Source organism: Triturus cristatus, chromosome 10, assembly GCF_964204655.1.
Source record: "Triturus cristatus chromosome 10, aTriCri1.1, whole genome shotgun sequence".
Classification (NCBI taxonomy): Eukaryota; Metazoa; Chordata; class Amphibia; order Caudata; family Salamandridae; genus Triturus; species Triturus cristatus.
The window spans coordinates 893,698,580-893,717,898 of record NC_140593.1 but is presented as its reverse complement, the minus strand read 5'-3'; the positions used below and the strand labels follow the sequence as shown (position 1 = coordinate 893,717,898).

Below are 19,319 nucleotides of genomic sequence, written 5' to 3'. Positions count from 1 at the left end.
TTCTGTGACTAAAACTCCTCCCTCAAGCGCATGCCCAAAAAACACATCAAAAACTCGGAACAGTCTTACTGGAATTTTCTCGATGCTCATAAGGTCTGGGACTCCTCCTACGGCTAGTATGAAGCGCGTCGAAATCCTACTCCCTGACTAGACACTCAACGCTTCAATTCGGTGTCCTTCCTCTCGAACCTACTCAGGTGAAGTGCACCACAGCTCAGGCGCTGCACCTGGATCTTCCCAATTTCTCTTAAATGCTAGAGCGCTAACCGGTTTCCTCAGCGTGTGACTCTTGGCGGCCATCTTAGGGATGAAGTTGCTCTGCACTACTGCGCTTACCCTTAATCCTTTAACATGGTACGTTTTGGCAGTCCTGACAGTACCCTCCCTCAAAGTACTCTCTCTCATTTTGGGTTTGTTTGGAAACCTTCTATGAAACTCTCTGATCAATCGTGGAGCATGAACTTCTGAAGACAATTCCCACGATCTTTCCTCAGGTCCGTAACCCTTCCAATGCAATAGATAGTACAGTCGCCCCTTCTGTACCCTTGCATCCAAAATCTGCTGTACCTCAAACTCTTCTCCCTTCTCAGTTTGGATTGGTTTTGGGGGCTTGCTTATTCGTACGTCTTTTGAAACCTTCTTTAACAAGGAGACATGAAATACTGGATGAACTCGTAAACCCTTAGGTAATTTCAACTGAAAATTTAGGGCACTCAATTTTTTTTCAATTAAGTAGGGCCCTATAAATCTCGGCTGCAGCTTTCTAATTCCTTTTAGTCGAAGATTTTTTGTGTTCAACCAAACCTTATCTCCTACTAGTAACTCTGGCTCTTTTCTTCGTTTCTTATCTTCAAAATGTTTATAACTAACCTTTGCCTTGTTTAAATTTTCTGTGGCTAAACTGTGCACTCGTGCCATGTGTTCTACTAGGTCAGTAACTGCAGGTACATCTACCTCTTGAAAACTTAATGACTGGTGAGGGTGTCTACCGGTGTTTAAATAAAAGGGGGAATGGCCAGTGCAAGCGTGTTTCGCATTGTTATGCGCAAACTCCACCGCCCACAGGTAATCCAGCCAATCTCCCTCTTGATCCAACAGACACAATCTAAGGTACTGTTCTAATTCTTGATTAGTTCGCTCTGTTTGACCATCAGTCTCGGGATGATAACTTGTTGTGTACCTAGTCTCTATATTCAATTTCCTAGTAAAGGCCTTCCAAAAATGTGACAAGAATTGGGAGCCCCTATCTGATATTAAGATCTTGGGAATTCCATGTGCTCGAACTACACTTTGACTGAAAATACATGCCAGAGTCTTAGCTGTGGGAATCCCCTTCAAGGGTACGAAATGGGCCATCTTGGTGAAGGCATCTACACATACCAAAATGGTGTCATATCCTTGGCTCGATGGTTAATCGACTATTAGATCTAACATAACAGTATGCCGTGGGTAGGGTGGGGTAGGTAAAGGTTTCAGTAACCCTTTTGGAGCCAATCTCTCTGGCTTTCCCCGTGCGCAAATCTCACATGTGGTTACATACTGACGCACATCTTTAATCATGCCCGGCCACCAAAAGCGTCGTCTCACCAATTCTTCTGTCTTTGAGATGCCTTTATGGCCAGCCAGTATACTATCATGACTTTCTCTTAAGGCCTTTTGTTGCATTTCAACTGTTGGCAAATAGAGAGCTCCATCATGAAACGGCAAACCTCTTCGAATTTCTCGTCTCGAATCTTCTTCTGCCCACTTCCTCATTTCTTCCAAAGTCTTGGAGTTCTGACTTCTGTCTTCCTGTGACTCTTGCAAAACAGCTCCTATCACTTTTTCCGTTGGTATGATCTTCTGACTCTTGACCTCTTCCGAAATCCCATCTGTACCGAGTCTGGACAAGGCATCTGCCTTACCATTCTGTGAACCTGGTCGATAAGTTATTACAAAGTCATAGTCTGCGAAGTACAACGACCAACGTAATTGTCTTGGTGTTAATGTTCTGGCTGACTTCAAAAATTTTAAATTTCTATGATCTGTATAGACGGTGACCACATGTCTTGCACCCATCAAATAGTGTCTCCATTCTTTAAATGCATCCTTAATGGCTAATAACTCTTTTTCAGTGATTGTATAGTTGGCTTCTGCCGCAGTTAACTTCCTAGAACGAAATGCCACTGGGTGCAGTTGCCCTGTAGTTTTATGTCTTTGAGACAACACGCCTCCCAATGCCAGATTGGAGGCGTCCGTTTCCACATAAAAAGGTTCAGACGGATCTGGATGCAACAATATGGGTGCAGTTGTGAAATCTTTCTTCAGCTGAGTGAATGCCTCTTCTTCTTCCTTGGACCACTCAAATCGAACTCCTTTCTTCAATAGTTTTGTTATGGGAATTAACTTCTTAGAGAAATTTTGAATAAATCTCCTGTAGAAATTAGCGAATCCAATGAAGCTTTGAATTTCTTTCACTGATTGAGGGGACTCCCAGTCAACCACTGCCTTGATTTTATTCTTATCCATGGTTATTCCGTCGGGTGAAAGCACAAAGCCCAGGAATTCCACGGTTGTGACTTGAAACGCACATTTCTCCAACTTCACAAACAAATTATTTTCTCGCAGTTTCTGCAAAACCTTCTTAACATGTTCTTCATGTTCTTCTATGGAATCAGAATAAATTAGGATGTCATCAATATATACAATTGTGTTTCGGTCAATGCATTCCTTCAACACGTCGTTGATAAAATGTTGAAAGGCGGCTGGGGCATTACATAACCCATATGGCATTACTTGGTATTCATAAAGCCCATGCTTGGTTCTAAAGGCAGTTTTCCACTCATCACCTTCTCGAATTCGAACAAGATGATATGCCCCTGTCAAATCCAATTTGGTGTAGACCTTTGCTCCTTTCACCTGATCCAACAGCACAGATATTAAGGGCAAAGGATATCGATTTTTAATGGTTATTCGGTTGATTGCCCTATAATCTATGCATGGCCTCAATTCTCCACTCTTCTTCGGGATAAAAAAGAGTGGTGAAGATACTGGGGATTGGGACGGTCTAATGAATCCATTTTCTAAGTACTTTTGTATGTATTTCTTCAAATGTTCATCTTCTCGCTCGGTCAAGGCATAAATTCTACTGCATGGAAGATTGGATCCTGGTTCCAATTCTATTTTACAATCATATTCTCTATGCGGAGGAAGCCTTTCAGCCTCCGCCTCAATAAAGACGTCTTGGAATTCAAGATACTGCTCAGGAAGTCTTGTAGTATTTATCACACAAATGGTAGTCTCCTTTTCACTTAAATGATACGCTGGCGTTTTCTCTTGTACCTTCGTACAACCTCCTCGACAATTCTCCATACAATATTTTGAGTCAAGAGTTATGGATCGAGCTGCCCAATCGATGGTAGGGTTGTGTTCTGTGAGCCATGGTAAACCTAGTATCAATTGGAATTGTGGAGCATCAATTAAGTTGAACTGCAATGTTTCAAGGTGTCCATCTTCCGATTCCAATTCCACCGGCTCAGTATGACTCACTATGGGTCCTGATGAGAGATTGGTCCCATCTACTGCTCGAACAGCTTCACTTCTTTCCTTCTTGAATGCCCCAAGCCCGATCTTATCAGCGAACTTGAGATCACAAAAATTGCCCGTAGCTCCTGAATCGATCATAACTGATACCAATTTCAATGTCTTTAATCTGAACCGCAAGGTCTTCATCAAAACCAAATGAGGAGAAGCAGATTGTAAAGTATTCGCCAAGGTGTGCAAGTCTGGAGCTGTCTTAGAGTCTGCAACCGCCAGTCCAACTCCATTCACTGGTGGTGCGAGGCGTTTTCCGATGGTGTTTGCTTGGGTTTCTTAGGACAATTCCGAACAAAATGCCCACTCCCTCCACAATAAAGGCATTGCTTGTTTACTCTTCGTCTCTCTTTTTCATCTTTAGTAAGTGGCCCTCGAACTGCTCCAGTTTGCATGGGTTCACTTCCACGAGCAGAATCTAACTCTTTACTACCTTCAGTCCTTGCTCGATCAAACCTTGGCACACTGAGTCGATAATCTCTCTTTCTCTCACCTCTTCTTTCACCTTGACGAAAGTCAATTTCTAAAACTAGGTCAATTAACGCTGAGATCTCAGTGGGTCTATTGGGCACTTGTGCCAAGGCATCTTTTAATTCGTCTTTTAAGCCTCGATAGAAGACAGCTGCTCGTTTGTTCTCCGGCCATTCCATCTCTACTACCAATTTATTAAATTGGGCCAAATAAGCAATTAGATCACGACTGCCCTGTTTAATTTCTAGTTACTCGTTATCTGTTGCTTGAGAGACCCTCCGTCTATCAAATATTCGCAGAAATTCTTTTTTGAACTCGTCCAGATCATACAATATAGGATCATTTCTGGTCACTAAAGGCATAGACCAAGATGCTGCGTCACAACTTAAATATGATAGAATAAATGCTACTCGAGATTGCGCATCAGGGAATACCGCCGGACGACACATAAAATGCACAGTACATTGTGTCAGAAACACTTGAGCTTTCTGTGGGTCTCCATTAAAACGCTCGGGTGGTGCCAGAGGAATAACTGGGGAGAGTGAATGGATAACTTGTGTTGTAATCTTAGGTTGTGATACAGACGCATCACTAGGATTCCCTTCAGAAGTGGCAGCAAATTTTAAATTAGGACTGGATACTAAACTACTCACTTTTTGGGTCAATTCCGTTGTTTCTTTTTTAAGCTCCCTATTCTCTTCTCTGACTGTGATTAATTCCCTTTGTATTCCTTCCAAAATTTCTCAGAGTTTCTTTAAATCCAAACCTTCCGTCATTCTGTTCAGGTGCTAATTTAACGTGGGCACTTCACTCTGTCAGATACCCAATTACTCTTCCGCCAAAGCACAGGAACAGAATGCCGCAAGTTCCCAATGCCTCCTTCGGGTTTCTCTGCTACACGCACTTATTAGCATGTATGCTTACGAAAGCCAAGGGAGGAAAGGGGATGGGACAGAGAAGAGACAGTCGCACCTCATCTGATTCTTTCTTCAGCTTATGACTTCTTTCTTCTTTGTCTTCTTATGACTTATCACAGGAATGATGCTTACTGTGAGGGAATGACATTTATTAACCTTCTCTTTCACTCTAAAAACTAACCACTAATTATCTACTCTCTTGCTCAACCTACCCCGTCTTGGGTGTGACCTTTGCCTCTCTTCTTTTTGATTGTTCTTGCTTTTCTAGCTTCGTGTGCTGTAAGTTGTTACACGATCCTCTACTTGTGCAGTAGTGAAGCTCCACTCACACACTACAACTTCCATCATGCAACATACTTGTAAGTAGGGTTGTGTACCGCCCCCAGACTCCCTCGAGCGAGCTCATTGGTCAAGGAGCTCGTTTAAACAGAAGTCCCTCCCTGAATCCCTCGCTTGTCTTTCGAAGCTCTTGTGCACTCCACTGGAACCCTGCCTCGCCCTGAAACTTTGAGCTGTACTCGCTGAGTACGGTGGAACCTGCCTTATTGGATTTGATCAAGTTAATATCTGTTCCTGTTTCCCTTCTGGAGAACGTCATCCTCGTCTACTGAGCATTGGGCGGGTTGCCTTAACCCCGTTACTTTGACGGTCTCTACCAATTGCCTGGAATACCTCCCTCATCAACCCCCCCCCCCTTCTCGTGAAGCACGCTCGCCAAGTATTCGTGCTGTATCCTACCTTCCTGCCTGGCGGACACACTCTCCCTTTCCCGAGCGTAACGGGCACTGCCTACACCCGTACTCGAGTCTCTCCACCTGGAAAAGAACCTGCACCTGCACTCAAGTATCGCCACACGGAAAAGTACCTCGAAAACTATACAACCTCTACGGGTACGTGACACGCGTTGCTCGCGTGTTCCTTTTTTGTTTACTTTCTTTATTTAAACAACACCAGGACATATCTAACGCTACCGCATAGTTGTATTGCGGTTCTCTGACCACAACGAGGCTTCCCTGAGTTATTGTGCCTCGAGAACATTCGTAGAGTCTTCTTTTAGTTGCTTGGTAACCGCCGGAGAATTCTCTCTCCTTTTCTGGGGATTTATTGTTTGGATGTGAAAGCCTCAACCGGGCACCAAGGACAAAAGAACAGTGAATTTTTTATTTTTTCCGGTTGAATAGCAAAACTTTATTGCATCAGACCCGCTTAAAGTACAAGCCTGTGTTTATGTTCCCTTTTGTTGGAAGCCTCTCTCGGCGTAAAGAACTCACACTAGTAATCCTATGGAGAGAAGTATTGACTGAGCATAAGCCTAACCTCTCCATTCTATTGAGGAGTCTGTGGAGGTATACAACCATTCTTCTTAAAGAGGTGGTACAAAGTCTATTGTTTAACCTTGCCTGAACACAGGAATAATATTTTCTTCTCTTTTCTCTCTGTTTATTGTTTTTGTCTCCTCTGCAGCACTGCTTCTTAGTTCCCTACACCTACCTAGTGAGAGACTGCTGCCTTCCTGGTGGACTTCCCAGAGGTCCTTTTCGTGTCCCGGTTCTTCCGTAGAGTATTATTCATCTCTCAGTTAGTTATATCTCTGTAGATGGTTATACTCTAGGGGAGAGTTGAGATCTTGGTCTTCGCTCCCGTGGATGCTGGCATTCGCCCTTGGCTAATACAAGTAAGACAAAGCGCAAGAGTGACAGAACTACAATGGTGAAATGATTAATATTTTCTCTATCTCTCTTCTAATCTTTTTATATTTCTTTTCTTAAAAATAGTATCCTCACCAATGTTTTGCCACAGCCTGCAGTATGCGGGGGATCTGGTGTATGGTAAGTTTTATCTCTTTTATTTATATGCTTTTCTTGCTTCACCTTTTCTTTCTTGCTACCTTTTTTTTTATCTTATTAACTATGTACAAATAAGAAAAAAAGATAATGTTCTTTCAAAAAAAATTACAAGTAGTGCTTGCTGAATTTCCACTTTCTCTTGTAGTCTTCCTACTATGCTTTTTCTCCGCAATATCTTTTTAAGGCTTGTGTTGGCTCTAATCTTGAAGAATTGCGTAATGAAAATACACTCGCCCACTTAGCGCTGCACTGAACTCGTGCTGACTCTGAATCTTGTATTTTAGCAGCGTTTACGGTTGGCGCATGCTCTCTTTTGATTTTTCCTTATGCGCGTCTTTTCTTTTACTAAAACTCCTCCCTCAAGCGCATGCCCAAAAAACACATCAAAACTTCGGAACAGTCTTAATGGAATTTTCTCGATGCTCATAAGGTCTGGAACTCCTCCTACGGCTAGTATGAAGCGCGTCGAAATCCTACTCCCTGACTAGACACTCGACGCTTCAATTCGGTGACCTTCCACTCGAACCTACTCAGGTGAAGTGCACCACAGCTCAGGCGCTGCACCTGGATCTTCACAATTTCTCTTAAACGCTAGGCCGCTAACCGGTTTCCTCAGCGTGTGACTCTTGGCGGCCATCTTAGGGATGAAGTTGCTCTGCACTTCTGCGCTTACCCTTAATCCTTTAACATGGTATGTTTTGGCAGTCCTGACACTGCGTAACATAAGCTGTTGCATCTTGAAGGACCAACATATCTGCAGTATATAAATTAGTGTAGAGGTGTTCAAATTCTGCTGCAATCCCAACATCATGGCGAACTTCGTCACCTACGGGATCTGTTATTTCTGCAACCCTCTGGCGTTCCATCTGGGCGTGTAGACGATGGGCAAGAAGACTACCCGCCCAGTTGCCCCCTAGCATAGCATTTTTGCTTTGTGCAGAGTAATGTGTGTTCCGCCACATCTACGTCCAATGCCTTAAGCTGCATCCTAGCCAGGGTAAGCTGTCTCCAGGTTCTATGTGAGCCTATTTGTCTGTATATCTCCTCAAATGTATTTACATATGCTTATAAGGGGGCACGTTTCTCCCACCTGTCCTTGTATAGTTTAGCCACTATCACTATGAAAGCCCCCTAGACCAAGGCGCTAAGTTTATCCCAAAGCAGTGCAATAGGAATATGAGGGACATCTTTAGTTTTAAGGAATGACCCAAGTACCTCCTGGATTTCCTTAATAGTGGGCTTGTAGGCCAGCAGTTCGTGGTTTAATCTCCAGATATGTGATCATGGGGAGTGAGTGGGTAGGTTAAGGGTAAGAGAGATCGGGGCGTGTTCCGATGAGGCTGCCTCTCCAATATCAGTGTCTTAAACTACAGGCACTAGGGAGGTAGTAGTTAAAAAATAATCTATTCTGGTGTATGTCTGGTGTGCAGCTGAAAAGAAAGAATAAGCTCTCGGAGTGGGGTTTTGGGACCGCCACACATCAACCACGCCCGCCTCTACTAGCCTTTGCTTTCCTGAGACAGAGAAAACCCCCATCTGACCCACCAGTTGCGCTGAACAGTCTAAAAGAGCATCATGAGTCAAATGGAAATCACCTCCGATCAATATGTATTCATCTTGGGAGGCAAGTACTTTACCAATCGCCTGTTGAATAAGTATCTCTTGATGGTCATTAGGGGCGTAAAGGCCTGCAACAGTAAAAATGTGCTGATGAAGGAAGAATTGCAATGTGAGCCAGTGACCAGCATCTTCAGAGTGACTTTGCAGTACTTGCCCCTGGAAATGTATGGTGAGGAGGATTGCCACCCCAGCTTCTTTTCCCGGACCTGAGGAAACAAATGATCTATTAAAGCATTTAGATTTCTGTCTGGCCCAGTCACGCCGGAGTAGGTGAGTTTTCTGCAGGAGACATATGTCACTTTGAGAGTCTTTTAATAAGGTTAATAGTGCTAGGCATTTTGTCGGGGCATTGAGACCCCGGGCGTTAAGGTTCAGGATCTTCATCATGATTGCAAAGGGCTAGGCTAAGAGCAGGGCCACTGGTGTAAGATAACCTTGCATAATCAGTGGGATGCGTGTATCAGGTGATATGAACAGTGCAGCAGTTGCTTGGAGACATCCTAACAACTGGGGGATCAATCAAACAAGGGGTAATAAACATTTCAAATTGAAAAATCCAATATACAAAATACTGAGGGTAAAATGTCTCTGGCAGGAATATGATTCAGAGATCAGAGAGGAACACACGGTAGCTCCACCACAGCCAATGAACCACTAAAAGAACTCGCTTAGCCGTTGGGGGGAACCATGTGCCTATAAATGGATAGGACTTGGCTTCCAGTCAATGCAGTCAAATTCCCAGGGCCTGTAGTGAATCTCTGGTCCCCCAGACAGGAACCCTCCTTGGTAGAAGTTGGGGGACATTTCAATCTATAGCCGAGCCCAGAATGCGCTATTCTGCAAAAGATGCTGAAGCAGGGACGACGGGTCTCTCAGACTCTCAGCAGCCGATGGTTCACCAGTTTTCTTCCTGGTGAGTTGATGGGATCTTCCCGTGGTAGGAGGTGCAGGTGAGTGAGCGGTCGCTGTGCCGAGTCCAATTCGGGCGTCTCCTAATCTAAGTCGACATTGGGGGTAGCTTCCCCCAGGGTGCAAACTACATGTGTTTCACCATTCCAAACAAACATCAGAAGGAACAGATGGCCCCACCTATAGCAACTCCTTTTTCTTGAAGAAATTAGTTTGCTGGTTTCATGGTCCTGAGTCTTTGGAGTGTAATTAGCGACAGATCCTGATAATTCCACAATTGCACCCCTTCAAACGTGATAGCTCCTCTGTCTCGTACAGTATTCATTATAATTTCCTTACAGTGGTAGTTGTGAAGGCAAGTAAGTATATCTTGAGAGGGACCTCAATGGGTGGCCTGCTCTATGGGTGCAGTCTGAAATTAGGTCTGGAATTATATGGCAGAAGAGGCAGGTGACATACTCCTTCGGGTGGCATGCGTCTGCCTGCAGCGGGACTCCTTTTATATGAATCTTAGATCTTCAGGACCTGTTTTCTAGATCTTCAAGATGGTAGTTAAGGTTGGCATTCTGATCCTGAAGCTCCATAATTTGGCGACGTCAGGTATCCAGTTCTTCTTCTCAAGGATCGTTTCCCTGCACCATTGTGTCAATTTACTGGCCAAGTTCCCCTACCTCCCGCCGGATTTCCTTGATGTCGCCAGCCACTTCCTGACGTAGAGTCGCTATGTCTTCCCATAGTGTTAGGAAGAGAGACTCCATAAAGCCCTGCATCCCTGGAGAATCTTCCTCTGCGGGCATCTTTTGAGAATCATCATGTAGATCATGTGTGGGAGTCAGGGTCTTTCACGCCATCTCCCTGTTTTGTTTTAGTCTTGGAAAACAAGTCCTTAATGGCTGAATCCCTCTTGCCCCATGGGGTCGTCATCTTTACGGGTTGTGCCTCTCAGTACTTGACTGTTCCAGGACGTGCAGACCAGGAGGGGGATCTCTATTTCAGGTCTCATCCCGTGGCTCTCCTCTAGCAGCAGTGGCTAGCAGTGCTCACTCCAGACTGGGCCAGGGCTAATTAAATGTAGTTGTATGATGGAACCATGCAGGGAAATACTCTGCATGCCTTTACCACATATTTTTTTAGAACACATGCTTTTTCAAGGAATGCCTTTACCATGCATTGTGTGTGTATATATATATATATATATATATATATTAACTACTGGTGGTCGCCAGTAGGTAGTTATAGTTAGGACCCTGTTTCCATAGGAAATCCGCAACATTCTATTTGGAATAACTTTGGCGCCGGCCGACGAATCCTCGCGAATTTTTCAAAATAGGTGGGGCGCTACGCTCCGCTCCTACCCTGAAAGTCTCGGGGGGATTCGTCAAGCGGGGGCTGAGATAAAAGGGGGGTCCCAAAACGCGTTTTTCCCATGCATTTTTCCATAGGACCTTTAGACACAGCTACAGCCCGAACGGCTGAATAGAATTACTTGAAATTTGGCAGAGAGGTAGTCCTCAGGTCAAGGAAGTGCCTTTTGTAGGTTTGGTGTAAATCTGTTCAGTAGATTCTGAGAAAATAGCCTTTAAATCAATATATATATCTGAGCCAGCTTACGGTGCGCTTACGGTGCGCTTACCGTACGCGTACGGTGACGTGCGCGAGCGCGATTCTGATTGGCTCTCAGATCTTAGTAAACATTCGAATCGGTCGAAACCAGGAAGCGGCGGCCGCCATTTTGTGTATTTCACTCAGAAAAAAAAGGGTGATAACTTGAAAAGGGGGCAAGGAAGAGAGTTACAGACCCCCTAACATTTGTAAGGGGGTCAAAGAAGGACAGAAAAGTACAAAGAAAACATTTATTGATTTTAAAAAAAATCGCGGGGTACGCGTACGGTAAGCTCACCGTACGCGTACGGTAGAAAAATAAAATAAAAAAAGAAATAAAATTCAGATTTAAGTGTTTAGATATTAGGGGGCTCTAAAAAGAGCCGTTGTGTTTATGAAGTGATTTTTTTGGTGGTACCTACAAGTAAGTACCGATGCAGAGTCTAAGGTTCAAGAGGAAGCCTCTGTTGCCTTCATCAGTGAAGTGTACACCATCTCCTCTATAAATGTCTTGCATGTCGTAACGCAAGTTGTTGTGGTAAATGGAACCCATACCATAGTCACGGAGGAAAGCAGAAACAGATTTGTTGACGTGCTTTCTTGCTTTGTCAATCTGTGGACTGAAATGATTGGACCAGTTCCATTTTTGCCTTTGGCATATGTTAGAAAACACAAAGGCAGTTTTAGGGAAAAGTGAAAACAGTTGTGCAAAGGTGTCCTTCATAAGCATTTCCAGACCTACCCCAGTCAAAGTGCCTAGGTCATTGCCACCACAGTGCACTATTATGAGGTCAGGGTGTTGGATTTGCATGAAGGATTTCACCAATGGCATCAATTGGTGCCACTTTAACCCTCTCTGACCAATCCATTTAATGTCTACATTTGGTAAAGCAAGGTCTCTCACCATATCTGTTTTCTCTGCATACTTTTCACTCCAGAAGACATAGCTGTGCCCTACAATCCACACTGTGAACATCTTCAAAGGAGAACTGGATGCACTCAGGAGGTGTAATTCAGTAGAATGGTAAAAAGAAATGAAAGACAGTTTGGAAATGGAGGCATACATATTTTTTTTTATAAAAAAAAGAACTGATTGGCTGTTTCATACCATTCTAGAATAAAAACTAGGCTGTATGTGTAAATTTATAGAAGCATGTTTTGTATTGGTACAGAAAAATGTGTTACCAAAGAACAGTACTATGGATTTGCTGTTAGGTTTGAAAAGTCAAGCACTCCTGCTCTTTGGAAATGAAACATTGTGTGGCGAACTTCTGACCTAACTCCACACAGCAGTGTTCCATGAGCTGTTGCTATGGTAGCAGGCAGAAGTCAAGTTGGGGAAAGGGTACTAGGCAGAAGTCAAGTTGGGGGGAAGGGTACTTTTGGAAAAGGGTTGGTTTTCAACCAATAGAAATGTGTGATTACATTTGAAAAAAAGGGGGAAGCACTGAGATTTGAAATTAACATGTATATGTGTGGAAAAAGAGAGGGAAAGTTTGCCATTATCTGGTTCTGCTGAGAGGAGAGAGGTGAACAGAACAGAGATCCTGGCTCTGATAATCTGATGTTTGAGTGCCACATTTCTTTCACAACTAACTAATTTTAAAGGTGAGTTTAGAGTTTGAGAGGGGGATGTATATGGTAAATTAAGAAATGAATAATAGAATTGGAATTCCTTTTGTTGAAGTTGTGTTTATTATTTTCTGTTTTGGGAGAAATTTAAATGTGAGGAACATGTAAAATAATATGGACTATGTTTTCACGATAAATTAAGGTGTACTGGTAAAAATAAGGAATACTTTAAGGGTTTGAGGTTGCACTCAGTAATGCAAATACATACAGCATCAGTAAGGCTGGTTGCCCTTGCTGGAGTGTAGTCAGTCACCCAGGTTACACATGTTGCTGGTCTGAAAAAGCAGTTTGGACATGTGCTGTTTTCAGAATCTGAAAAGTGGATTCAAAATGTGTCAGTCTGTAAAAGTGTTTATCACTTGCCAAAAAAAAGAGTAGTAAGTGTGCTTTCAAATTGGCAAAGAAATTTCGTTTTGTGACTCATATGAAAACATGACTCTGTGTGCAAATAGGAATTACAGGCAGAGATTTATTGCGTATTGCTCTGGTGATTTTACAGTTGCATTAGTAGGAAAGGGGGAGCTATTTTTTTGTATGTAGAAGCAGACTCTTAGCACACAGCCAGCTGCTTATCTTGTGGAATCATGCATAGTATTCACAACCGAGTGGGGTTTGAGGTTTCAGTCAGTAATGCAAATACATTCAGCATCACTAAGGCTGGTTGCCCTTGCTGGAGTGTAGTCAGTCACCCAGGTTACACATGGTGCTGGTCTCAAAAAGCAGTTTGGACATGTGCTTTTATCAGAATCTGAAAAGTGGATTCATAATGTGTCAGTCTGTAAAAGTACTTATCACTTGCCAAAAAAAAGAGTAGTAAGTGTGCTTTCAAATTGGCAAAGAAATTTCGTTTTGTGACTAATGTGAAAACATGACTCTGTGTGTAAATAGGAATTACAGGCATAGATTTATTGCGTATTGCTCTGGTGATTTTACATTTGTATTAGATGGAAAGGGGGAGGTATTTTTTTTATGCACAAGCAGACTCTTAGTACACAGCCAGCTGCTTATCCTGTGGAATCATGCATAGTATTCACAACCGAGTGGGGTTTGAGGTTTCAGTCAGTAATGCAAATACATTCAGCATCACTAAGGCTGGTTGCCCTTGCTGGAGTGTAGTCAGTCACCCAGGTTACACATGGTGCTGGTCTCAAAAAGCAGTTTGGACATGTGCTTTTATCAGGATCTAAAAAGTGGATTCATAATGTGTCAGTCTGTAAAAGTGTTTATCACTTGCCAAAAAAAAGAGTAGTAAGTGTGCTTTCAAATTGGCAAAGAAATTTCGTTTTGTGACTAATGTGAAAACATGACTCTGTGTGTAAATAGGAATTACAGGCAGAGATTTATTGCGTATTGCTCTGGTGATTTTACATTTGTATTAGATGGAAAGGGGGAGCCATTTTTTTGTGCAGAAGCAGACTCTTAGCACACAGCCAGCTGCTTATCCTGTGGAATCATGCACAGTATTCACAACCGAGTGGGGTTTGAGGTTTCAGTCAGTAATGCAAATACATTCAGCATCACTAAGGCTGGTTGCCCTTGCTGGAGTGTAGTCAGTCACCCAGGTTACACATGGTGCTGGTCTCAAAAAGCAGTTTGGACATGTGCTTTTATCAGAATCTGAAAAGTGGATTCATAATGTGTCAGTCTGTAAAAGTACTTATCACTTGCCAAAAAAAAGAGTAGTAAGTGTGCTTTCAAATTGGCAAAGAAATTTCGTTTTGTGACTAATGTGAAAACATGACTCTGTGTGTAAATAGGAATTACAGGCATAGATTTATTGCGTATTGCTCTGGTGATTTCACATTTGCATTAGATGGAAAGGGGGAGCCATTTTTTTGTGCAGAAGCAGACTCTTAGCACACACCCAGCTGCTTATCCTGTGGAATCATGCACAGTATTCACAACCGAGTGGGGTTTGAGGTTTCAGTCAGTAATGCAAATACATTCAGCATCACTAAGGCTGGTTGCCCTTGCTGGAGTGTAGTCAGTCACCCAGGTTACACATGGTGCTGGTCTGAAAAAGCAGTTTGGACATGTGCTTTTTTAAGAATCTGAAAAGTGGATTCAAAATGTGTCAGTCTGTAAAAGTGTTTATCACTTGCCAAAAAAAAGAGTAGTAAGTGTGCTTTGAATTTGGCTATGTAATTTCGTTTTGTGACTAATATGAAAACATGACTCTGTGTGCAAATAGGAATTACAGGCAGAGATTTATTGCGTATTGCTCTGGTGAATTTACATTTGCATTAGATGTAAAGGGGGAGCCATTTTTTTGTGCAGAAGCAGACTCTTAGCACACAGCCAGCTGCTTATCCTGTGGAATCATGCATAGTAATGACAACCGAGTGGGGTTTGAGGTTTCAGTCAGTAATGCAAATACATTCAGCATCAGTAAGGCTGGTTGCCCTTGCTGGAGTGTAGTCAGTCACCCAGGTTACACATGTTGCTGGTCTCAGAAAGGTGTTTGGTATTGCTCTGGTGATTTTACATTTGCAATAGATGGAAAGGGGGAGCTATTTTTTTATGCAGAAGCAGACTCTTAGCACACACCCAGCTGCTTATCCTGTGGAATCATGCACAGTATTCACATCCGAGTGGGGTTTGAGGTTGCACTTAGTAATGCAAATATATTCAGCATCACTAAGGCTGGTTGCCCTTGCTGGAGTGTAGTCAGTCACCCAGGTTACACATGTTGCTGGTCTGAAAATGTTGTTTGGACATGTGCTTTTTTAAGAATCTAAAAAGTGGATTCATAATGTGTTAGATTGTAAAAGTGTTTATCACTTGCCAAAAAAAAGAGTAGTAAGTGTGCTTTCAAATTGGCAAAGAAATTTCGTTTTCTGACAAATATGTAAACATGACTCTGTGTGCAAAGAGGAATTACAGGCAGAGATTTATTGCGTATTGCTCTGGTGATTTTACATTTGCATTAGATGGAAAGGGGGACCTATTTTTTTTGTGCAGAAGCAAACTCTTAGCACACACCAGCTGTTTATCCTGTGGAAACATGCACAGTATTCACAACCGAGTGGGGTTTGAGGTTTTAATCAGTAATGCAAATACATTCAGCATCACTTATGCTGGTTGCCCTTGCTGGAGTGTAGTCAGTCACCCAGGTTACACATGTTGCTGGTCTGATAAAGCTGTTTGGACATGTGCTGTTTTCAGAATCTGAAAAGTGGATTCAAAATGTGTCAGACTGTAAAAGTATTTATCACTTGCCAAAAAAGTAGTAGAAAGTATGCTTTGCAATTGGCAAAGAAATTACGTTTTCTGCCTAATTTCAAAGCATGACTCTGTGTGCACACAGGAATTGTTTTTAGATATTTAATTTGTGAAGGTGTTATTGTGATTTTCATTTATAGGAAAGGGGTTTATAGTATTTTAAGATTTCAAAAGATCATAAAAAATGTAGTAATATATTTAAATAAAATAAAGGAATTTTTTTTTAGTTTTTTTCAGGTATTGCTGAAGAGCAGTGAACAAAATTTAAGATGCCTACAAAATCCAGACTAAAGAAAGACCACAAAAAAAACCTATATTTGAAGACAACTGGAGGACCTAAGTTAGTTGGAGATGCTCATGTTGGGAAAAAGAAAAAATCTTCTGGTAAGCAGACAAAAGATTTTTTAAAGAACATATTCAAAAAAAGGAAAAATGTACAAAATGTCTGTACTGGAAAGAATGTTTTCAATAGAAAAAAACAGGAAAAAATTGAGAATTTAGTTAATGCAAATATACCTTCTGCAACAATAAAGATTAACTTAAACAGAAAAACAGCGTTTAAGGAGATACGTAGAAAAATGTTTCAGAGAAGAGTTATGTCCAATTTGATAAAGGATGTGAAGAAATATAAGCAAAAGGCAAAATATTACAAGAGAAAAAAAGAAATTGAAGCCATTGCAGCAAAGGCATTAGAATTAAAAAGGAAACTATTCATTTTAATTTTGAATAGGATGCGTACATTAGATAAAATGGTTAATGTACTGAAATCACAAAGCAAAAGGAAAAGAGTAGTGAACAGAACAAACTTTTGTAAAGTGTTTTTAGGAAAATGGATGCATAGTTCAAGTAGTGAACCTTTTTTTAATGAAGAGAGTTATTTTCAAAGTAATAGTTTGCTGCATGCAGTTGACACCAGAGGTCGTGCTTATGAAGTGAAAAATGGTTGCATAATGGAGAAGGAGATAATGGTTCCAAGAGATGAGGTACAAGTGATGGCGGATGAGGCTATGGGGAGACGTCCTAAAGCCCCAGTGTACACTTGGAATTGTAGTAGTATTTGCACTGTGCGTCAGGAATCTATTGATAAATTTCGTGAGTTTCTAAGAGAATATAGTAAAAAAAGTGTAAAACAGAAGATTAAGGTGCTTCAAAGTCTAGATCCATGCAGAGTGAGAGAGAATACTGGTTTGCAGGGTCCTTCTCTGGCTTGTCTATCTAGAAAAGTGTGTAATAGTGTTTTCCATCATTTTAGGATGCTGGCTGTTCATCATACTGAAATGAGAAAGTTTGTGAGACGGTTGTATTTTGCTAAAAGTCCAGCAATAAAGTTAGATGAATTGAATAGGGCTCTGTTCCGTGGATCGGTATCAGATGTAGAGAAGGTTGTTGATGAAATTCAGTTTTGTTACTTTGGTCCTGAACAAAACAGTGCAGAAAAGGACACAGTAAATGAGGAAGAAGTGGAAGAGAATGTAGAACCCTCTGTAAGTAAGACATTTAATGATCACATAACAAAATTTGCAATAATCTGTAATGAAAGACCAAATATTACTTGTATTTGTTGCCGCAGAACTCATTATAGAAAACAAACTAGGAATGTTGATCTCTACAGAAAGAGTGAAAATGAAGATAATTATAAGTGGAAGGATTTTGCCACATATATATTTCTTGAAAATTGTTTTGAATTGGGTGAAGATCAGCGTATTTGTAAATACTGTTACAACAAGTTAGAGGAAAATAGAATGCCGACCAGAGCTGTACATAATAATTTAGAATTGGATGCTATTCCTGCTGAACTTTCTAAATTAAATACATATGAGTCTATACTTATTCAATGTGTTCATCCGTTCCAGACCATAGTACGTATGGAGCCTAAAACTGGTAAATTACCTCCTTCAGATTTACTGAGAGGTTTAAAAGGTAGAGTGGTGTATTTGCCCTTGGATTTGAAAAAAAATATGGAAACTATTGATGCAGATACTTTGGAAACTGAACCATTAGTTATTCTGGTTAATGGTGTACCTACAAAGAATAAGAAGATTTGGCAGGAGCTGGTAGATGTACGGAAAGTACAAAGAGCAAATTTGTATTTGAAAAGGAATAACAAATGGTATGAATCAATTTATATAGAAGAAGAAGAAGAAGATTTACAAGAAGACACAGAAACACCAACTGGACAAATAGAAAAAGTGGACAAGTCAAAGGAAGAAGAAATTTATGAACATTTTAGCATACATCCTCTTCATTCAAAAGAAGTTATGGGAGACAATATTGATCTGTTTCAAATGAAGAAAGCAAAAGGAACTCCCGTGAGTGTATGGGAGGAGAGCTTGGAAGCTCGATGTTTTCCCCAGCTGTTTCCTAAAGGAAAAGGAGGACGATACGATGAACGTCCAGAACAGATTCCAGCTTCTGAGTATCGGACTACAAGACTATATGCTGAAGATCCCAGATTTCGACAAAGTATTCCTTATTTGTTCCATCTTTTATTTGAAAGCGACTTGTCTGCACTATCTTATGCAGTAAATCACATTTTAAAAAGTGGAGTACATTTACAAAATGTGTCTGCTAAGGATTTTATGGAGAAAGTGCAGCACCGAGATGATCATTTGGAAACACAACTGATCAATCTGATGGCTTGTCAGCGTGGGACAAATGAATATTGGTACCGACGCCATGGTGAATTAAAATGCATGTTACGAAATTTAGGAACACCAACATGGTTCCTTACCCTAAGCTGTGCTGAGTACGCTTGGGATGATTTACTGGATTTTCTACGAGAGGCAAATTCAAACATTAAAAACATCGAATACAAGACAGCAGTAGAACTATGCTCATTGGATCCGGTTAATGTTTGCAGATATTTCAATCATAGATTTGAGGCTATGATGTCCTTCATCTGCAATAAAAAAAATCCACCTCTAGGAGAAGTAGTGGATTTCTTTTGGAGAAAAGAGTACCAGGCAAGAGGTGCTCCTCATATTCATATGCTGTTGTGGATCAAGGATGCCCCAAAGTTTGGAATAGATACTGATGAAGCAGTGTTATCTTACATTGAAGAATATGCAACATGTGCTATACCAAAAAGCACAGAAGAGAAAAAGTTAAAGGAGCAAGTTTTACGTTTCCAAAGTCATCGGTGTGGAAAATACTGTCGACGGAAATACAAGAGCAAAGATAAATACTACACTAAATGTCGATTTGGATTTCCTAGACCTGTTCTTTCAAATGGAAGAGTAAACAGTTTTATGTCATCTGTGAGACATACTATCACAAGAAAATCACCTAAGAATACCTACAACCTAAAAAGAAAAGAAGAATCAAAAAATATAAATGACTACAACCCAGTCATTTTATCCATGTGGAATGCTAACATGGATATACAGTATGTAGCTGACAATTCCATTGCTGTTGCTCGATATGTAACGTCTTACATTACTAAATCTGAAAAAACTGAATTGAAAGAAATGTGGGAAGAGATTTCTCACGAGAAGACTGTCAGTAAGAAGCTGTACAGTTTCAGTTT

At 41.3% G+C, this 19,319-nt stretch overlaps 1 long non-coding RNA gene across 1 annotated transcript in view; it reads left to right on the top strand.

Moving 5' to 3' along the window:
- The window catches only part of LOC146796194 (uncharacterized), a 63,429-nt gene that overhangs the window by 24,168 nt on the left and 19,942 nt on the right, over positions 1 to 19,319 (top strand). Inside the window, exon 3 of the long non-coding RNA XR_014969900.1 lies at positions 6,737 to 6,790. This is a non-coding gene — a long non-coding RNA (uncharacterized LOC146796194). The remainder of the gene's footprint in view (positions 1 to 6,736; positions 6,791 to 19,319) is intronic.